The 18,999-nt window shown below is 42.3% G+C and overlaps 1 protein-coding gene across 2 annotated transcripts in view; it reads right to left on the bottom strand.

The window, feature by feature from the left end:
• The window catches only part of FRMPD4 (FERM and PDZ domain containing 4), an 852,065-nt gene that overhangs the window by 657,176 nt on the left and 175,890 nt on the right, over positions 1 to 18,999 (bottom strand). The window lies entirely within an intron of this gene.

Genomic DNA, 18,999 nt, shown 5'->3' with positions numbered 1-18,999 from the left:
GCATGGAGCCTCTCTCCTCCGATTCAACCACACTTCATAACAGGAACATTAGATTTACCACAGACCCTCATAACTTCCCCTCCACTTCCTTTGACTTAACTCGTTCAACAAGCGCTTTCCCCTTCTGGATTGGGGTGCTGCCCTCCCTCCCGGCCTTCTCCCCTACTGACTCCTTCAGTCATGAGTTCCCAGGAAGGGAGAGGACTCCCTCACATCGCTCCTCAGTCTAGGAAAACCCAGCTTTCTCTAGGCAACATAGTCCATAGCATCCCTTCTTTGTTTACCCTTGGGTACCACTACAGAAGAGACTGGGAAAAAAAAAGCCATGAAAATCGGCCAAGCGGATTGCTGCCTCATGCTTGCAAAGCGGCAGCTCCCCTTCCAGAGTTGCAACTGCGCCTGAAGCAGGAGAAGAGGGAGCCTAACAGGCAAAAGCCACCCATGTCCAAGGTGTCTGTTGCCATTTTAAAGAGCATTCCCTGGGGCACCTGGGCGGCTCAGTCACTTGGGCTACCAACTTCGGCTCGGGTCCCGATCTCACGGTTTGTGGGTTCGAGCCCCATGTCGGGCTCCATGCTGGCAGCTCCGAGGCTGCTTCAGATTCTCTGCCTCCCGTGCTCACTCTCCCTCTCTCTCTCTCTCTCAAAAGTAAATAAACATGTAAATAAATAAAAAAGAGCACTCCTCAAATCCTCATTGTATAATTTTACCTACATCTTAATGGTCTGAATTATGTCCCGTGAACAGCTATAGATGCATAGGAGCCTAGGAAGTGTAGATTTTACATAGAAAATTTTCCACCTCAAACAAAATAGAGTCATTTTAGATGGATTCAAATGGCAATAACACAGGCAACAAAAGCAAAAATCAACACGTGGGACTACATTAAACCAAAAAGCTGCTACACAGCAAAAGAAGCAATCAACAAATTGAAAAGGTGACCTACAGAATGGCAGAAAACATTTGCAAGTCATGTATCTGACAAGGGATTAATACCCAAAATGTGTAAAGAACCCAATAGCAAAACAACAGCAATCGGACTTAAAATGGGCGGAGGATTTGAATAGACATTTTTCCAAAAAAGACATCCAGATGGCCAACAGGCACATGAAAAGGTGCTCAACACCATTAATCATCAGGGAAATGCAAATGGAAAACCACAATGAGAGATCATCTCACATCTGTTAGGATGGCTATCATCAAAAAAGACAAAAGATAACAAATACAGTGAGGTTGTGGAGAAAAGGCAGTCCTGGTGCACTCTTGGTAGCAATGTAACTTGGTGCAGCCACTGTCAAAAACAGTATGGAGTTTCCTCAAAAAATTAAAAATAGAACTACCCTAAGATCCAGCGATCCCACTTCTGAGTATTTACCCAAAGGAAATAAAAACAGGATACTGGAGAGAGATTTCCACTGCCATACTCCAGCATTATTCATAATAGCCAAGAGATGGAAATAAACTGTCAACGGATACACGGATAAAAAGGTGTTTGTATATACACACGACGGAATATTATTCAGCCATGAGAGAGGCGGCCATGCTGCCATTGGTGACAACACGGATGAAGCTTGAGGGCATTCTGCTGAGGGAGATAAAGCAGAGAAAGACAAATACTGCAGGATCTCACTTAAATGTGCAATCTAAAAAAGATGAACTTGTAGAAACAGAGCAAAATGGGAGTTGTCAGAGGCTGAGGGGAGGGGGGGATTGGGTGGATGTTGGTCAAAGGGCACAAACGTGCGACCAGAAGATGTGTATGTTGTAGAGATCTAATGCACAGCATTGCGAGTCTGGTCAACAGTACTGTACGATATACTTCAGAGCTGCTTTGAGGCTAGATTTTAAATGTTCTCACAGCAAAGAAGAAATGGCCATTATGTGACATGATGACAATGGTACCTAAGGCTATGGGGGTAATCACAGTGCAGCATATAAATGTATTAATACCAACCCGTTGCACACCTTAAACATACACAATGTTACATGTCAATTATATCTCAATAAAGAATGGGGGGCGGGGGGAGAAGCGCCTGGGTGGCTCAGTCGGTTAAGCATCCGATTTCGGCTCAGGTCATGATCTCACAGTTCGTGGGTTCAAGCCCCGCGTCGGGCTCTGTGCTGACAGCTCAGAGCCTGGAAACTGCTTCAGATTCTGTGTCCCTCTCACTCTGCCCCTCCCCTGCTTGCATGCTCTCTCTCTCTCAAAAATAAATAAACATAAAACAATTTTTTATTTATTAATTTTTAAAAAATTTTTTTTCTTAGCATTTATTTATTATTGAGAGAGAGAGAGAGAGAGAGAGTGAGCGAGTGAGCGAGTGAGCGTAAGCATGGGAGGGGCAGAGAAAGGGGGAGACACAGAATCCGAAGCAGGCTCCAGCCTCTGAGCAAGCTGTCAGCACGGAGCCTGACGCGGGGCTCGAACTCATGAACTGTGAAATCATGACCTGAGCTGAAGTCGGACACTCAACCAACTGAGCCACCCAGGTGCCCCCAAAAAAATTTTTTTAAAGAATGGGGGGGGCGCAATAAATATCACCTATCTGGTGAGAGACATGAAGCTAATGACAAAAATATACAGTAACAAGCTTTCATAAGTGGTCAATGGGAAAAGTACAAGTGGACAGGAGAGGGTACAATGGGGCAGTGTGATCTAGTGTGGCTAAGATGAGACGATCACAAAAAACTAACACGTGGAACCGCCGAAATAAATAGGAGTGAACTAGGTTAGGGGCAATGTGTTTTCTCCTTGCTACCTTCAAACTGGGAGATAGCCAAACAGCCAAAATTGGAAACAAGCTCTTAAAATTTACTATGGAATGAACTATAACATGGCAGATGCGGAGTTTTTAAAATTCCTAAACTCGTAGATGACAATCTTGCCAGAGCTAGTCTACATGAAAATCAATCCCTTTGTCTAACCACACTCTTGGAATTAAAAGGAAAAAAAAAAAAAAAGAAAAGCCAAGATGTGTTTTTCCTTTTTTTCAAACTCCAGCCTAGCGCTGCCAGTTCCAGAAATGCAGCAAAGACACCCACTCTTGCCCTTCTTCATACATCCTTGGGTCCAACTACACAGTCCTCGTCAAGCTAACGTATTTGTCCTTTACGGTCTGGAATGTTATTTTACACTGTTATCTGGTGGGAAATGGAGGGAGATTTGCAATTTAATCATCACAACTGCACCTCTACGTCCTTGGATCCCACTTCTCTGTCAAGCTTGTAGTCCTTGTACAGTTACTGCTTCCATGGAAGCCCACACTCAGTAGCACGAAGGAGCACTTGATGCTGTGTATTTTCAGCAGCTATTCAGGCACAGCTGTCTCTCTAGAATTCCTTAAACACACACCTACACCCACACTCTACACATACATAATCAAGTATGTACAGATTCCTATTTTTGCAATGATAGACTTTTTTTTTTTTTATTCTGTGCTTTCCTTTCAAAGCAGTAAAGGCTCTGATGGAGGAACACTATCTTTTGCTCTCTTTCTTACTTTCCACAACACCTGGCTTAATATTCTGCAAAACAGGCACTGAGCAGACAGACATGTTCACATCCTATCACACAAGTCAGAACTAGTCAAACATTTGAGCTGGTAGAAATAAGCTTCCAGACGCCCACAGCAACTGGAACACAGCATCCAAAATAATAACTTGTAACTATTAAGTCAGGCAGCGTTCACCTGACATTGTAAAATCTAAATGGTACAAAAACAGGTCAATTACTACTCATTGAACAGAGTGATGAATGCTATGAGTTAGAAGGACAGTGGGTTGAGGCTTCATGGCAGTGGCTGTCCCCTTTCCGGTCGAGCAGAGTGAGTGACAGACCTTCCGAAGCTCCCACCCCCGTTTTTTTCTTGCTGCTTCCTATCAGGGACACACCGAGGCATTGCTGACAGCCATTACTCGCACTGCCAAATCTGTCTGTTGTCGTCTGGATGAAGGAGTGGAGGAAGCCTCAGCAGACACCTTTCCATTCTCGTCTTGGGGGACATGTAGGAGAAAAATGAGATCTGAGCCTAGTTGGGCTTTTGATCAGCACAGTCCTTGCTTCGCAAAAAAGCTACGAAAACATAGTTTAAATAATGTACCTAATTTGAATGAAGATCATTTTCAAAGAAGTACTATTTTGTGATTTGTATGAAATCGGTTCCATAAAGCTTAGTTCTCAGACCATGATGGCTTCTTTGTGATTTAGGCAATGGGCTTAAAGAGAAAACTCACAAGGTATTTTCTTAATAATGGTAAGGGCGGGCTGGGGGGTGGGGCGGGGGGATGTGGCTGACAGCTGAAGAGAAGCCGGTGAAATAATTCTGACAAGTTGCAGAACTATGTGAGTCCAAACCCGGGGCAGGTCAATCGACACAATAACGAGGTCAAATCATAAAGGAAGAAAAAACTAATAACCTCAGCAATTGGCCTGTCAGCTTCATATACTACAGGTAATCGTAAACTGAGCCAAACAAATCCTAAAGAGTTGATTACTAGGCAATGTAAGGTTGTTAGCTGCTACCAATAAAAATGACATTATGTTTAAGAAGAGTCAGCAGTAGTGTCCATGGGGCAGCACCAGGGACAGCCCCTGCTCCACAATATTGCCTTTCTTGCTTCTAGGTATCTGGAAGTTCACCATTAGGAAGTCACTACTCAGGATTAGGTATTGTCCACTTGTATTAATGACTTATTGCTACATAACAAATCACTTCCCAATTTAATGACTTAAACACTGTACCATTTAAAACAATAAAACACATTTATTATGTCATAGCTTCTGTGAGTCAGGGATCTGGATATGACCTGGCTGAGTCCTCTGCTTCCTCATCTCTAAGGAGACTGAAACAACAATGTCAGCCCAAGCTCTGGGGATTCATCTGAAGGTTCAACTAGAGGAGGATCCACTTCAAGCTCATCAAGAACTTGATAGGATTCAGTTCCTTGCATGCTGTTGAAATCAAGAGCCTCAGTTACTAACTGGCTCTTGGTCAAAGGCGGCTATCAGTTCCTGCCATGTGGGTACCCCCCACCCCACCCCAGCACTCCAGCCTGCTTCACCAAAGCATTCAATCAGGAAAGCATTAGAGGGGGCACCAGTGGCTCAGTCAGTTAAGCGTCCGACTCTTGATTTCAGATCAAGTCACGATCTCACAGTTCGCGAGATCAAGCCCCCACATTGGGCTCTGTGCTGACAGGGCGCAGCCTGTTTGGGATTCTGTCTTTCTCTCTCTCTCTTTCTCTCTCTCTCTCTCTCAAAATAAATAAATAAACATTTAAAGAAAAAAGATAGAAAGCAATAGTGTCTCCAGCAAGACAGAAGTTACAATCACTTGTAATGTAATCAAAAAAGTGACATTCTGTCGCTTTGCTGAATTCTATTCATTAGAAGCAAGACACCGAACTAATCCCACACTAAGGGATGGGAATCACACAAGTGAGTGACTACCAGGAGAAAGAGTTCACTGGGGACTGTGTTAGAAGCTGCTTACCATACCACTCCTTGCTGTCCTGGTATTTTTAAATGTTTGCACTCTGGGAAGACATAACCACGAGACTGCTATCAACAGTCTGGGATTCCAGATCAGAGCTCATTAGATCTGTCCACAAATTAAAGTTTTATGAGGGGACCTTTATGGACAGACTCACGTGCTACCTATTTATGCAGCGAAATCACCTGACTCATATACATCAGCTCTGTCTTATCACTCACTCGGCCTTGAATATTCTATGACCATTTCTACTTCCTTGTCTTTGTTCATGCAGTTTCCCTAATTTAGAGTCCCTTCCTTTCCTGTGCTTCATCTTATACTTTTCAAATCTTCATCTTCTATCTTCTTCTCCCCATACCACCACATTACCACATCAAGAAACAAATTCTATTGGGGTGCCTGGGTGGCTCAGTCGGTTGGGCATCCGACTTCGGCTCAGGTCATGATCTCGAGGTCCGTGAGTTCAAGCCCCGTGTTGGGCTCTGTGCTGACAGCTCAGAGCCTGGAGCCTACTTCTGCTTCTGTGTCTCCCTCTCTCTCTGCCCCTAACCCACTCACATTCTGTCTCTGTCTCTCTCAAAAATAAATAAACATTAAAAAAATTTTTTAAAGAAAAAAAAGAAACAAATTCTATTTGTTCTATTGTTTTCCATGTGAAAATAATAAATTTCAAACACTAAGGGTATATGGTTCTTTGGCAAGAGATCTGTCGCCCACTGTGGTAGGACATGAGTTCTGCATTGATTCATTAGCAATAGCCTTATTAACATAGGTGCCAGAGATTTGTCTAACTCCTCCATATACTCTGGTGTGGCCTTCCTGGAAAGAAAATTCTTTAGGGAATGCTTGGTATAACTAGTTACCCAGCTGGTTTCCACTCCCATAAGGAGCTAAGAGAGGAAAAACAGAAGTGAAGGAGTTAATATAAAGTAAAAAAAAATAAACTGAATGAGCAGAAGGGAGTAAGGACTAACACATCTTCATGATAAAAAGTAAAACAAATTCAAGAGACTAAAAAAAGAAAGGGCCTACCTCAACCTGATAAAGGGCATCTACAAATAATCCATGGATAATATCATACTTAATGGTAGAAGACTGAAAACTTTCCATGTAAGATCAGGAGTAAGATACAAATGTCTGCTCTAACCACTCCATTCAACATTGTACTGGAAATTTTAGCCAGAGCAATTAGGCAAGAAAGTGAAATAAAAGGCATCCAACTAGAAAGGAAATAAAGCAAAACTATCTCTATTAGCAAAGGACATAATTTTGCCCACAGAAGTACACACGGAGGGACGCCTGGGTGGCTCCATCGGTTAGGCAACCGACTTCAGCTCAGGTCATGATCTCATGGTTTGTGGGATTGAGCCCCACGTCGGGCTCTGTGCTGACAGCTCAGAGCCTGGAGCCTGCTTCGGATTCTGTGTCTCTTTCTCTCTCTGTCCCTCCCCTGCTCACACTCCGTCTGTCTCTGTCTCTCAAAACTAAATCAACATTAAAAAAAAATTTTTTTTTAAAGTAAACAAGGAAATAATGGAAATTGACTAAAGACACAGATATGGTATCATTGAAATAATAGCAATGTCTTATATTTACAAAGTACTTCACAGCGTTCAAAGAGCTGTGCATCATTTTATACTCATAACCACCTGTAAGATAAGGACTATTAGTACCCAGATCACAGATGACAAAACTAATACAATTGACCCTTAAAAACCATAGGTTTGAACTGTGCAGGTCCACTGACAGGTGAAGTTTTGTTTTTTCGATATTACATATTATAGTACTGTTAAGTGTATTTTCTCTTCCTTACGATTGTCTTAATAACATTTTCTTTTGTCCAGCTTATTTCATTGTAAGAATATAGTATATAATACATATACCAATATGTATTGATCACCTGTTCATGCTATCTATAAGACTTCCAGCCAACAAGAGGCTACTAGTAGTTAAGTTTTAGGGGAGTCAAGAGTTATACATGGATTTTTGACTGTGCCGAAGGTTGGTGTCCCTAATCCCCTCATTATCCAAGGGTCAACTCCACTTAGAAACTGATGTACAGGTATCACTTGCTTTCCCAAAAGATCGTGTTAACCCACTTGATTTTTACAAAAGACCTACATTAATACCTATTTTTGCTAATCAAAAGAAATCCAAACAGAATTTTCACTTTCACCAAAAAAGCCATTACTGTACTAAAATAGGTCTTTCATAAAAGCATAGTGGCCTAATGCAAACTTTGGGAAAGTAGGGGAAAGTCTCTGCTTTACACTTTACGCTGCTTTATACTTTTGGATAGCCAGGGAAACCTGTACTTGTTAACAGCGGCAGTCACTAAATGTCGCTGTCATCCAGATCTCTAGTCCCAGGACCCTAAGCCAATGCATAATGGTTGCTTGGCTTCTTATCTCTCTTTTTTGTCTTTAATTTTTTTTTAATGTTTATTCATTTTTGAGAGACAGAACGCAAGCAGGAGAGGGGCAAAGGGAGAAAGAGAGAGAGAGAGAGACAGAATCCGAAGCAGGCTTCAGGTTCTAAGCTGTCAGCACAGAATCCAACACGGGGCTTGAACCCATGAACCGTGAGATCCTGAGCTGAGCCGAAGTTGGACACTAAACTGACTGAGCCACCCAGGTGCCCCGGCTTCTTATCTCTTAAGAGCAGCATGGTCCAATAAAATTTTCCACAATGCTGAAAATAGTTCAGTATATAGTTCAGTATACAATGACCACTAGGCAAAAGTTCATATTGGACACTGTACATGAGGCTAGTATGACTGAACAACTTAAAGTTGAAAATTTAAATAGCCACATGAGGCCAGTGGACACCGTGTTGGACAGTATATCCCTAGAGAGCCAGTCTCTGCTCTGAATCAGACATCCCTTCTCATGGTTCTGTCCCTGGAGTACCCAACCTGTGTGTAGTTCCTCATTGGCTGATGGGGGATAATACCATGAACAAACCACCCTTGGGAATAATTACAAGCTGCAGCCTATCCTTAGAAATACCTAAAATGATTCTGCAACACAGAAACATGTAAGAGTTCTAACCCAGCAAAAATATAAGAAATACTTTCCTGACACCTACAGCCTAGTATTCATTAGGGGGCAGGGTGAGGTCAGAAATAATAAACCTTACATTTAAGCGACTATCTATGCTTTTCCTCTCTTACACCCACTCCAGTAAATTCTTGCTTCTAACTTTACTCTTCTTTAAATGCCTCCTTCTTATTTCCACCTTTATACCTTTCCTTGGACTCTTTTCTGCCGGGAATGTCTTCCTCCACCTTACAAATCAAACATGACCACATCCTTCAAGGCCTAATTCAAATCTGCAATCTCCTGCAAGACTGTAATGCATCAGCCGGATGTCCTTTACTCTTCATTTATTTCGTAACATTTGGTGCTCTGACCGCATGTTACAGTTACATGTGCCAATCATCTCTGATTAGACCCAAGATCAGCAAACTACAGTCTGTAAACTAAATCTGGCCCACTTCATGCTTCTGTAAATAAAGTTTTATTGGAACGCAGCCATGCTCATTATTTTACATATTACCTATGGCTGCTTTTGCCCTACAACAGCAGAATTGCATAATAGCAACAGAGACCATCTGGCCTGCAAAGCCTCATATATTTCCTCTCTGGCTCTTCACAGAAAGTTTGCTGGTCCTCTATTACTATAAGCTTCTGGAGTGGACTACAGGAATTATCTGATTTATTTATTTTTTTTAATCTTCGCAAAACCTACAGCATTGCCCTACATATGGCAGAATCATCATAAATATTTTACATGAATTTTTTGTTGATAAGGAATAGTAGTGTCTGCTTATGTATATCAATTTGCTATTTGCAAACAGTATCCCACCCACTTTGCCATCTCCTAGTCAAGATAACTTCCTGACACAGAGAAAGTAGGTCTCATTATCTACTTTTTACACTGTGAAAAATTAAGGCACATGGTCACACAGCGAGCAAGGAGTTGCAAAACTGGGTCATAAACCCAGATCTTCCAATTTCTGGCTTCAAGTTACCTCATTCTGCCTCCCTGTGCTTACCAGCTTTCCCTTAAATTGAACTAAGGTGCCAATGGAACCCAAAATAACGATAACGATGCATCTATACCTACTTAGTATATTAATAATCAAGGCTCAGGTAAACCATGGCTCTTTTTCATCGAAATGGAACCATTTTTTTCAAGAACTAGTCAGTTTAAAATACATTTGTTTCTAAATTCAAAAAATAATTAAAATTAAATTTACAACTTAATTAAGATATGAAAAGCCTTGCAAAAAAATAATAACTTCCCCCCCCCCAAAACAAAATATGAGGGGAACTTTTTTTCCAAAACTTGAAAAGATACAGAAAATGTACATTTCCCATCCTGGTCACACTGATTCTCCCTGATCCGTTTTCCTCCTTACAAAGGCAATTGTTTTCTCTTTTTCATTCAACATCGTAAAGCTATTGACTTCAAGTTAGTAGCTATCAGATTAAACCATAAATAAGAATAATATGCCCCCATGGTATGTTCAGTCTGTCCAAGCCAACTTTATCTAATTTAAGTCCATTATCTGCTCAGCAACACCTCTTTGCTATACAGTATCGACTGTTTACACAGCTGATAGGAAACATTGGAAAAAGCAGAGCGGGGAGAATATAGGACAATTGTTTTTATGTTTTCCTGTAAAAACATTCTGACTTTATTCTGAATATATTAAACAGTAAACTCATGAATGTTTAAAAAATATTTGTAATGTCTTTGCATTTATATTAGATAACTACATTGTGTTTTGATACACAAGCAGGATTGAAAAAAACAAAAAACAAACCCCTTCTCTGAAATGGGTCACGTTCTTTACAGTTACCGAGAATCTACTTATTTCTGCCCAGTGAGAAAGAATGGATTTGTTTTTGAGCCTCTTTGAGGTGTTCCAGTCAGCTTAAATTATGCATGCAATTTAATGCAAATGAAAGGTTTCAATATAAGCAGGTGGTTCTCTGAGCTGGAGGCTACCCTATTGGCAAAATACATGTCATCAAATGTGCATTCAACTCACTGTGGGCAACCAATAAATATTTGTAGACTAAAATAAATCTACATCTATTTATTTAAAAGCCAAGATTAATATTTTTGAGTCACTGTAATAAGGGTTATTAGAATGCCTGTAAATTCAGGAGTACCTACCTAATGCAAATGTGACCTGGTTTCCTGGTTTATCACAGTAAAGGCCAGTGAGCTAACTGGGCGATGGGTTGGGTCCCCAGATCTTCATTCTTATTACACCAAACTACTCTGTTGCCTTTCACATCAGTTTTGCTACATTTGTGTATTTGCTTATTTTCACTCTATCTTCTTCTGGGGATAATGTTAAACAGCCTACAAAGGGACACATGATATATTTGGGATTAAAGTGTGTTTAAAATAAGAAAAATGAGGCATCTCTTTGCCTGTGTGACAGGAATGTGCCATGATGTGCAACAGGAGCCAAAGGGTAACACAAGTGTAACGGGAATTCAAACTGGTCTCCCTGCAGTCTGCACCTACAGTCCTGAGGTAAGCGGTGACAGATGACAGAGCCAGGCCCCCTGGGACTGAATGCAAGTTCCGGCTCAGATTATGCACTGCTGTGCCATGTGACCCTGGCCAAATGGCCCCTCCTCCCAATGCCTCAGTTTCCTCAGGCGGAAGTCAGGGATACTAGTAACACCCACCTCGATTCCTACAGGAAGTTGGGACATCACCTGGCACAAAGAAAGCCCGGCTACATCGCAGAGAAGGAGCATGAGTATTCCTCATGGCATTGTTGCATCACCAGCCTGGCAAGCAGTGACTCGGGGATAAACCTCTTAAGTATATTTTTGATGCCCCCCGACATTTCCTGTTTCTTTCTTCAGTATATCTCTGCTTCCTCTTCTCAATGGTGAGTGTCCCCACCCTCCTGGCACTCGTCAGGGGGCGGGTCCCATCCTGTGGCCACCAAAAGACCAGTCTTTCCTCTTCCCAGATTGTCATCAACCCCTGCTCAGAATTTAAGGTCACAGATCTTAGCTACACCTGTAAAGGCATATTTATGTCACCTAAGGAAGAGGGGAGAGGGAGCAGATACAGAAGACTGAGAAGATTTTAACCTTCATAAAAGCTTTCTGTTGGTATGATAACCAGCAGCAGGCTGGGAATCGCAGGCTACTTCTTGCTTTTGACCTCACATTACTTGGTTAACCAGCAGGCTCCGAATGACAGTGAGGAACAGTGCACGGATGACAGAGCTGGTCCAGAGAAGCAGTTTGGAACAGAGCATTTGCCAGGAACGAGAGCTGGGAGGGCACTAAGACACCAGTTTCATGTGTATCGTGTGTTCTGGAAATTCCAGCCGGACCCCGCCTGAGAGGCCCTGCCATGAGAGCTATTGTGTAGTCTTAGCAATGCCTCATTGTGGAAAAGAGTAGAAAAAGGAGATGCTCTTTGTCCTGGATGTCTACTGCTATACAGAGAATGACTTCAAAATGCACCAGTCTGAGATAATGACCATCATTTACATCGCTCCCAAATCTGCAAGCTGAGCAGGACTTAGCAGGAACGCTGGTCTCTGTATCACACGTGGCAGCTGGGGCAGTTCTACTGAAGCCAGAGGATTCAAGTCCAACCCGGCTTATTCATGTGACTAGCAAGTTGGTGCCAACTGTAAGCTGGCCTCAGTCCCTCTCCATGTGGGTCTGTCCACAGAGCTGCTTGGGCTTCCTCACAACATGGAGGCTGGGTTTCAAGAATGGGTGTTACAAGAGACAGGAAGCAAAAACTTCATGTCTTTTAAGTTTTGGGCCTGGAAAACTGGCACAGCAACACTCCACTGTATTCTATTGTCCAAGTCATCACAAAGCCCACCCAGATTCAAGTGCAGGGGACAGAGAACCTTCCAATAAGAGGCACCACAAAAAATGTGTGGCCGTCTCAACTTGCCACATGGTTTCTAAAAGATTTTATTTTTAAGTAATCTCCACACCCAACGTGGGGCTCAAACTCACAACCCCAAATCCAGTCATATGCTCTTCCAACTCAGATACCCCTTATACTTAATTGCCTTAAAGTAGAAGACTAATACTCAAATAACATCTCTCTCCTCCTTCTCCATCATCTCAGCAAAGTAGAGTTCCAACTGGCTACCTCATAGTGACATGGTCCTTCCTCTAAGACTCAAGACCACAGAAACCCTTTGGACTTTGGGTTGCTCATATCCCTCTGCAAAATCTACCTCCTGCTTTTCCTAAAATTAATGGTCTCTGCCTCACTAAGATTAAACTGCAGAAACAAAATGTTACATTTGTGGGAGGGAGGGAAGGATATAATGATATGTGCTGTGTCCCTCCCTGGGGATCCTTGGCCTATCAGCTACCAGGTGATGATGAAGTTTTGAGATGCTTCAAAATGATGACATTCGCAACTCCATATTTATAGATACAAGTTAATTAAAAACAAAAATTGGCTATTTTGGTGGCTTCCTGGTAGTAAAACCATTAACATGGCATTTAAAAACAAAAATTGGTGGGGCGCCTGGGTGGCTCAGTCAGTTGGGTGTCTGGCTCTTCACTTTGGCTCAGGTCACAATCTCACATTTTGTGAGTTTGAGCCCTGCCTCGGGCTCTTCATGGACAGCACAGAACCTACTTGAGATTCTCCCTCCCTCTCTGTGCCTCCCCCACTCACACGTTCTCTGTCTCTCTCAAAGTAAATAAGTAAACTTAAAAAAATTGGCTATTTTTGTGGCCTTCTGGTAGTAAATCCATTAACATGACATTTATTTCGCCCGAGGCAATGGGAACATGCAAAAAGTTCTTGTAATACAACCCCAAATTTAGAGATATTAGAGAAATCTTGTTTTCAGTTATTTCTGCTTCAATATAGGTATCTATTAAATCCTTCTGTTCTTAAGTGAAAATTTGTACATACCTATTCCAGAGGGCTATTTTGCTAAGATTCAACTTCCACTATGGATTTTATAATGGGCCTAAAGAGCAAATGTTAAGTGTCTGATAGAATTAGTTTTTCAAATCCTAGGTTTGAGGGGGCCAGAAAATCAAAAGAGCCGGGGGATTCTCACATCAAGCTAAACAATAAAGCTGGTTTAGATGTAGGGACCATGAGCAGGGGGCTCCTGTGTGAAGACTGCCTTTGTCTGGAAGAGAGGCAAATAGGTTGATCGTTCCAAGGCTATAATCATTTTACCATTTCTTCTAACAGCCTGAACATTTTCTTAAAAGATCAGGTTCTTAAAATTTACCCAAAGGGAAAAAAGAAGCAGGAGAGAGTCTAATGACTAATGATTTCTTCTCTAAAAATAAATCCCACTTTTGGATGTGGCAGCCTGGGAGGAGACAGACCTCCTCGCACAAGCATGGAGGTAGGAGGCTTGAGCAACAGGGTCACAAGCCATCCCTTTCCCACTTGGCACTGGCCACAGGGATTTCTGTCACATTTCTGGGCCACCCCCTCAAGTCAGAGTTGTTGCATGATGGACTCAGTGAAGCCTTCATTTCACATCAGACCCAAAGGCATATCAATTCTCTCTGCAGAGCTCAGAAGAATGACATAATGCATTTAGTGAAGGCTCACATGTCTGTTAAAAGATGATTCATCAGGGTAAAAACTAGGACAATAAAATTCTACAGAATGGTTCGGCATCTCCAGGTTCTTAGGAACTAAAGGAAACACTGGAAATGAAATGGACTCTGTCTAGACTACAAAAACGTATAATGGCAAAACAAAGAGAACCAAGCAAAGGATTATCTTGTCACAACTTTTTCATGCTGGGGAGCCTCAGTAATGGTGAAGCTGAAGTTCAAATATAAATTGCCAACCCAAGATGGGATGTCTGTGATTTAGGCCAGTGCTACTCAAAGTACGGTCCGTGGATCAGCAGCACTGGCATCACCTGGCATGTTGGTAATGCAAATTCTTGGGCCCCATCCCTGACTCCATCAGAATCTCTAGGGGTGAGGTCCAGCAAGCTGTGTGTTAACTAGCTCTCCAGATGATTCTTAAGCACGCTATAGTGTGAGAAGCCCCAATTCGGAATGTGGCTAAGGAAAACTAATAAAATAGACAACTGGCTTAATTCCAAACAATGTATAATAAAATGAGGCCTAATACACGTGTCATTTAGTTATTTAGAAGATTGCCTAGAGTTTGACAGAATCTGAATAAATGCTAATCAATGAAACTGGACAAGTTCATAGATCAGCTAAAATAATTTGTCCCCAAATTAGTGATGGTGTATTTCACGTTTCAGGAAATGATGATGACGGTCATATGTGGGGTGTCAGGATCAAAACAGGGAAGAAGTCAGGCAGAGTGCTGGGCCAGATCATGGTTCCTGCTCCCAGTACAGAGGCCAAGGGGCCAAGCTGGGCTGGACAGAACATGCACCCCTGGCAGTGAGAGGAAGCAGAGCTGGAGAGTTCACATAAATATAAGGGGACAACTGTAGATAGCGGACAGCAAGACAAAACAGTAAATCACCAGCTTAAAATCTAACCTGTTCCAATCTGTTTCCATTTTTAAGCGGCTCGACACCAAGGTGATAAACAATATAAGGATTTAGGGGTCTAACTTTATTAGGTACTGGTTCATTGTGTGGTATGGGCCAGGCCAGGCTTCGTGGTGAACATAACCAGACAGGTACTATGTGGACTGTGTGGCAATTAAATGTGATAATGCAAATCAGAGGCTATGCTCATAATTCAGTACACCGCTGGTGTGTCCAAAGCAAGGAAACTTCACCCGTGTATTCTACAACGACTGAGCAAGCCCAAGAGGCAGCAGAATCAGGATCCGACTGCTTGAACTCAGAAGCACTATTCACCTGAATCAGGCTGGCAGACCTTGGCCCAGGCAGTGGTTCTCAACCTCTGGCACTTTTAATACATGGTGTTGCCCAGGCTCAGATCAATTGTACGGCTGAAGGTGGGACCCAGAAGTAGTTTTAGGAAGCTCGCCAAAAATCATTCTAGTAGGCAGCCAGCATTCAGAACCAAGGGGAGAGAACCAACCATCAAGAGCCAGTCTCGGCTCAGCCCGTCTTTGGGGAGGTAGAGCGAGGGAGGGAAGGGACTGATCTGTGACGAACCACAGTTGAGCTAACTATGTTGGGAGCCCATGCGCCTGAAATATCCACCCTCAATAGGTTGTCAACAACCTGAGATCAAGTGTGATGGAAAAAAAAAAACCTGTGCATTTCATAACGTTAATTATGTATGTTTGGGTGATGACGGGTATATAAAAAAGGCACAGTAAGAGGAACCAACAAAAGGAACCAGGTGACAAATGGGGAAGAGAACGAACAGTTCCTCAGCAGAATCTCAGTATGTAGTTGTCAAACCAAATGAAATTGATGGGTGTATATGTGCCAGGTTCTAGTAAGGTGCAATAGACCCACTTTCCTCAGTCCCATGACTCTATTACCCTATTATATCTCTATTTTACAGATAAAGAAATCAAGGATCAGACAAGTGTAAAGCAACTTGCAGAGGCAACATTGCAAATCAATCCCCTCAGACCTCAGACCCCCTTCCACTATCTTGGCCTAGAACAGGTAGGAATGCCAGGGGGTGACCCGGCTCAGTGCAGCTGCTGTCCCTGGGTCATTGTAGTTTGCGTTTTTGAGTTTGAGTTCCTTAAATGGGTGGGGACTTGATAAGAGGAGCTTAATGTAAGAGCAGCTTTTAGAATACATGGTAGACACCTACTCAGTCCCTGCTTTTACTAAAACCACCCATTAGTGTCTCAGAGCCTGAGTCTTTGAGAAATCGCCATCCCTTCCTTTATCAGTGGGAATACAGAAACGTACCACAGCAACTTGGGTAAGTATATTCTGTCACTGTGTCCACATGTTCCAAATCCTACCTCCCAGGCTTAAGGAACTCCAGCATTACATCCCCAATACCTAATACTATGAGATGCATTGTAACTTAAGAACAGTCTTTTGAATCGGACAAAGGGCTAGTATCCAAAATCTATAAAGAGCTCACCAAACTCCACACCCGCGAAACAAATAACCCAGTGAAGAAATGGGCAGAAAACATGAACAGACACTTCTCTCAAGAAGACATCCGGATGGCCAACAGGCACAGGAAAAGATGCTCAACGACGCTCCTCATCAGGGAAATACAAATCAAAACCACACTCAGATATCACCTCATGCCAGTCACAGTGGCCAAAATGAACAAATCAGGAGACTATAGATGCTGGAGAGGATGTGGAGAAACGGGAACTCTCTTGCACTGTTGGTGGGAATGCAAACTGGTGCAGCCACTCTGGAAAACAGTGTGGAGGTTCCTCAAAAAATTAAAAATAGACCTACCCTATGACCCAGCAATACCACTGCTAGGAATTTACCCAAGGGATACAGGAGTACTGATGCATAGGGGCACTTGTACCCCAATGTTTATAGCAGCACTCTCAACAATAGCCAAATAATGGGAAGAGCCTATATGTCCATCAACTGATGAATGGATAAAGAAATTGTGGTTTATATACACAATGGAGTACTACATGGCAATGAGAAAGAACTTAATATGGCCCTTTGTAGCAACGTGGATGGAACTGGAGAGTGTGATGCTAAGTGAAATAAGCCATACAGAGAAAGACAGATACCATATGTTTTCACTCTTATGTGGATCCTGATAAACTTAACAGAAACCCATGGGGGAGGGGAAGGAGAACAAAAAGGAGGTTAGAGTGGGAGAGAGCCAAAGCATAAGAGACTCTTAAAAACTGAGAACAAACTGAAGGTTGATGGGGGGTGGGAGATGGGTATTGAGGAGGGCACCTTTTGGGATGAGCACTGGGTGTTGTACGGAAACCAATCTGACAATAAATTTCATATATTGAAAAAAAAAAGAATAGTCTTTTGAATGAGTGAAAATGAATGAATGCAGGCATGACCGCTCAGGGGATTCCTTCACCAGTTTCTAAGGGACTTTTTTTTTTTATTCCTTCAACAAATAGTTGATGCACAATTCCAGGAAGCAGAGCTATAGCAATGAGCACAAAGGCTCTCAGTTGTCAACACCACTGCACTCAAATTAAGGGCTTAAAAATTAGGCATAAGGTAGAGAGGAATAAGAATATAGCATGATGGCTTTTGACTGCTAACATTACTTAATTTTCCTTGGCTTTTCTGTTGCATACTTGCTTTAAATCAGTCTGTGGCATTGTCCTGTGACTAGAAATACAATTCTAGGAGTGATGCTCTCAAGTTTCTTCGAATCGCTGACTTGACACACAAAGCCACCTGCCTATGAATAAGCCTAGGAAAATAACGGATCCCTACACCCACATGAGCAGAAGCAGGCAGGCAGGCTATTACTCCTGTATATCATTCCGGGCACATAAACCGGAGTGAGGGGTCCAAGAACTCACTAGAGACAGAGAAAGTTAATTAAAACACATCCTTCATTGTCCAGAATTTAGGTAATAAATGCTCTACAGAATGCACGGAGAAGACAGTCCAATGCTCTGTGGTCACATTTTGAATCTTCCTTTCCAGCATTATGAGAATGAGCCTCTGAGGAGCCGCCTAATCCTGTGTTTAACACAGAGCTTTGTGTGTCTATGGATGCTCTGCTGGCCCCTGGGATGAGTGAGAACCACGGTTATGATTATTTACTTCCTAGATTCTGGTTACACACAGACAATACATTCATGGCCCACTCTAGATCGTTTTTTCTAAAAGCCTAGGCATTGGTCCTAGTCTGTTAATTAAGGGATGTCAAGCTTTACTCAAAACCAATAGTCTTCAGGAAAAAAGTGAGGGGGGAGGGAGGATTAATTCAATGGCAATTCTGAAGGATTCACGTACAGGGAAAAATTCCAAAAGTCTCATTTCATTACAAAGATAAAAATGCATCAGAGTTGCAGGTCAAGTCATTCCAACAAGCCTCTCAGAGGAAAAATTCCAAAGTGAAAATTGGTGTTGTGAGTGTACTAGATGGGATAACTTTCACCCTCCTCTTCAATAACTTGATTGCTTTGTTTGTTTTTTAATAACGTCAGTTTCTTTGTGTTTCTGGCACTCGGGGCTGGAGTACATGGTACGGCAACATTGCTCCCTTAAATCAATATTTGTCCACACTCATAAAATATCTGACAAATAGATGGTCATTCATATCGTCCCTTCTTTCTTAATGTAAACTATCTATCATCTATCACCTTCCTCTATTTTCAATTACACTCATGTGATTGTCAAGTAAATCATAGGAAAAGGCAACTAACGGAAACTCCTTGCACTTTCAACTCAGTTCAATTCCAGGTGGTGCACCTTAAAAGAATATTAGGAATCATATAACGGATGTGGTTGTCTCTCAGTCTTTATTACAGCAGCTAGCACAGCCAACCTTAACTAATGCAAATGCCCACTAAGTATAGGTACTGGACCAGGGAATGGTGTGCACGTGGAGAGATCTGCCAGCCTCTACCTGGAACTCTTAGGGTCATATGTATACCTCAACTC

The sequence above is a fragment of the Felis catus genome, chromosome X (genome assembly GCF_018350175.1).
Source record: "Felis catus isolate Fca126 chromosome X, F.catus_Fca126_mat1.0, whole genome shotgun sequence".
NCBI classification, from domain to species: Eukaryota; Metazoa; Chordata; class Mammalia; order Carnivora; family Felidae; genus Felis; species Felis catus.
The sequence above is the reverse complement of the archived record's forward strand: the minus strand, read 5'-3'. Positions and strand labels throughout refer to the sequence as shown.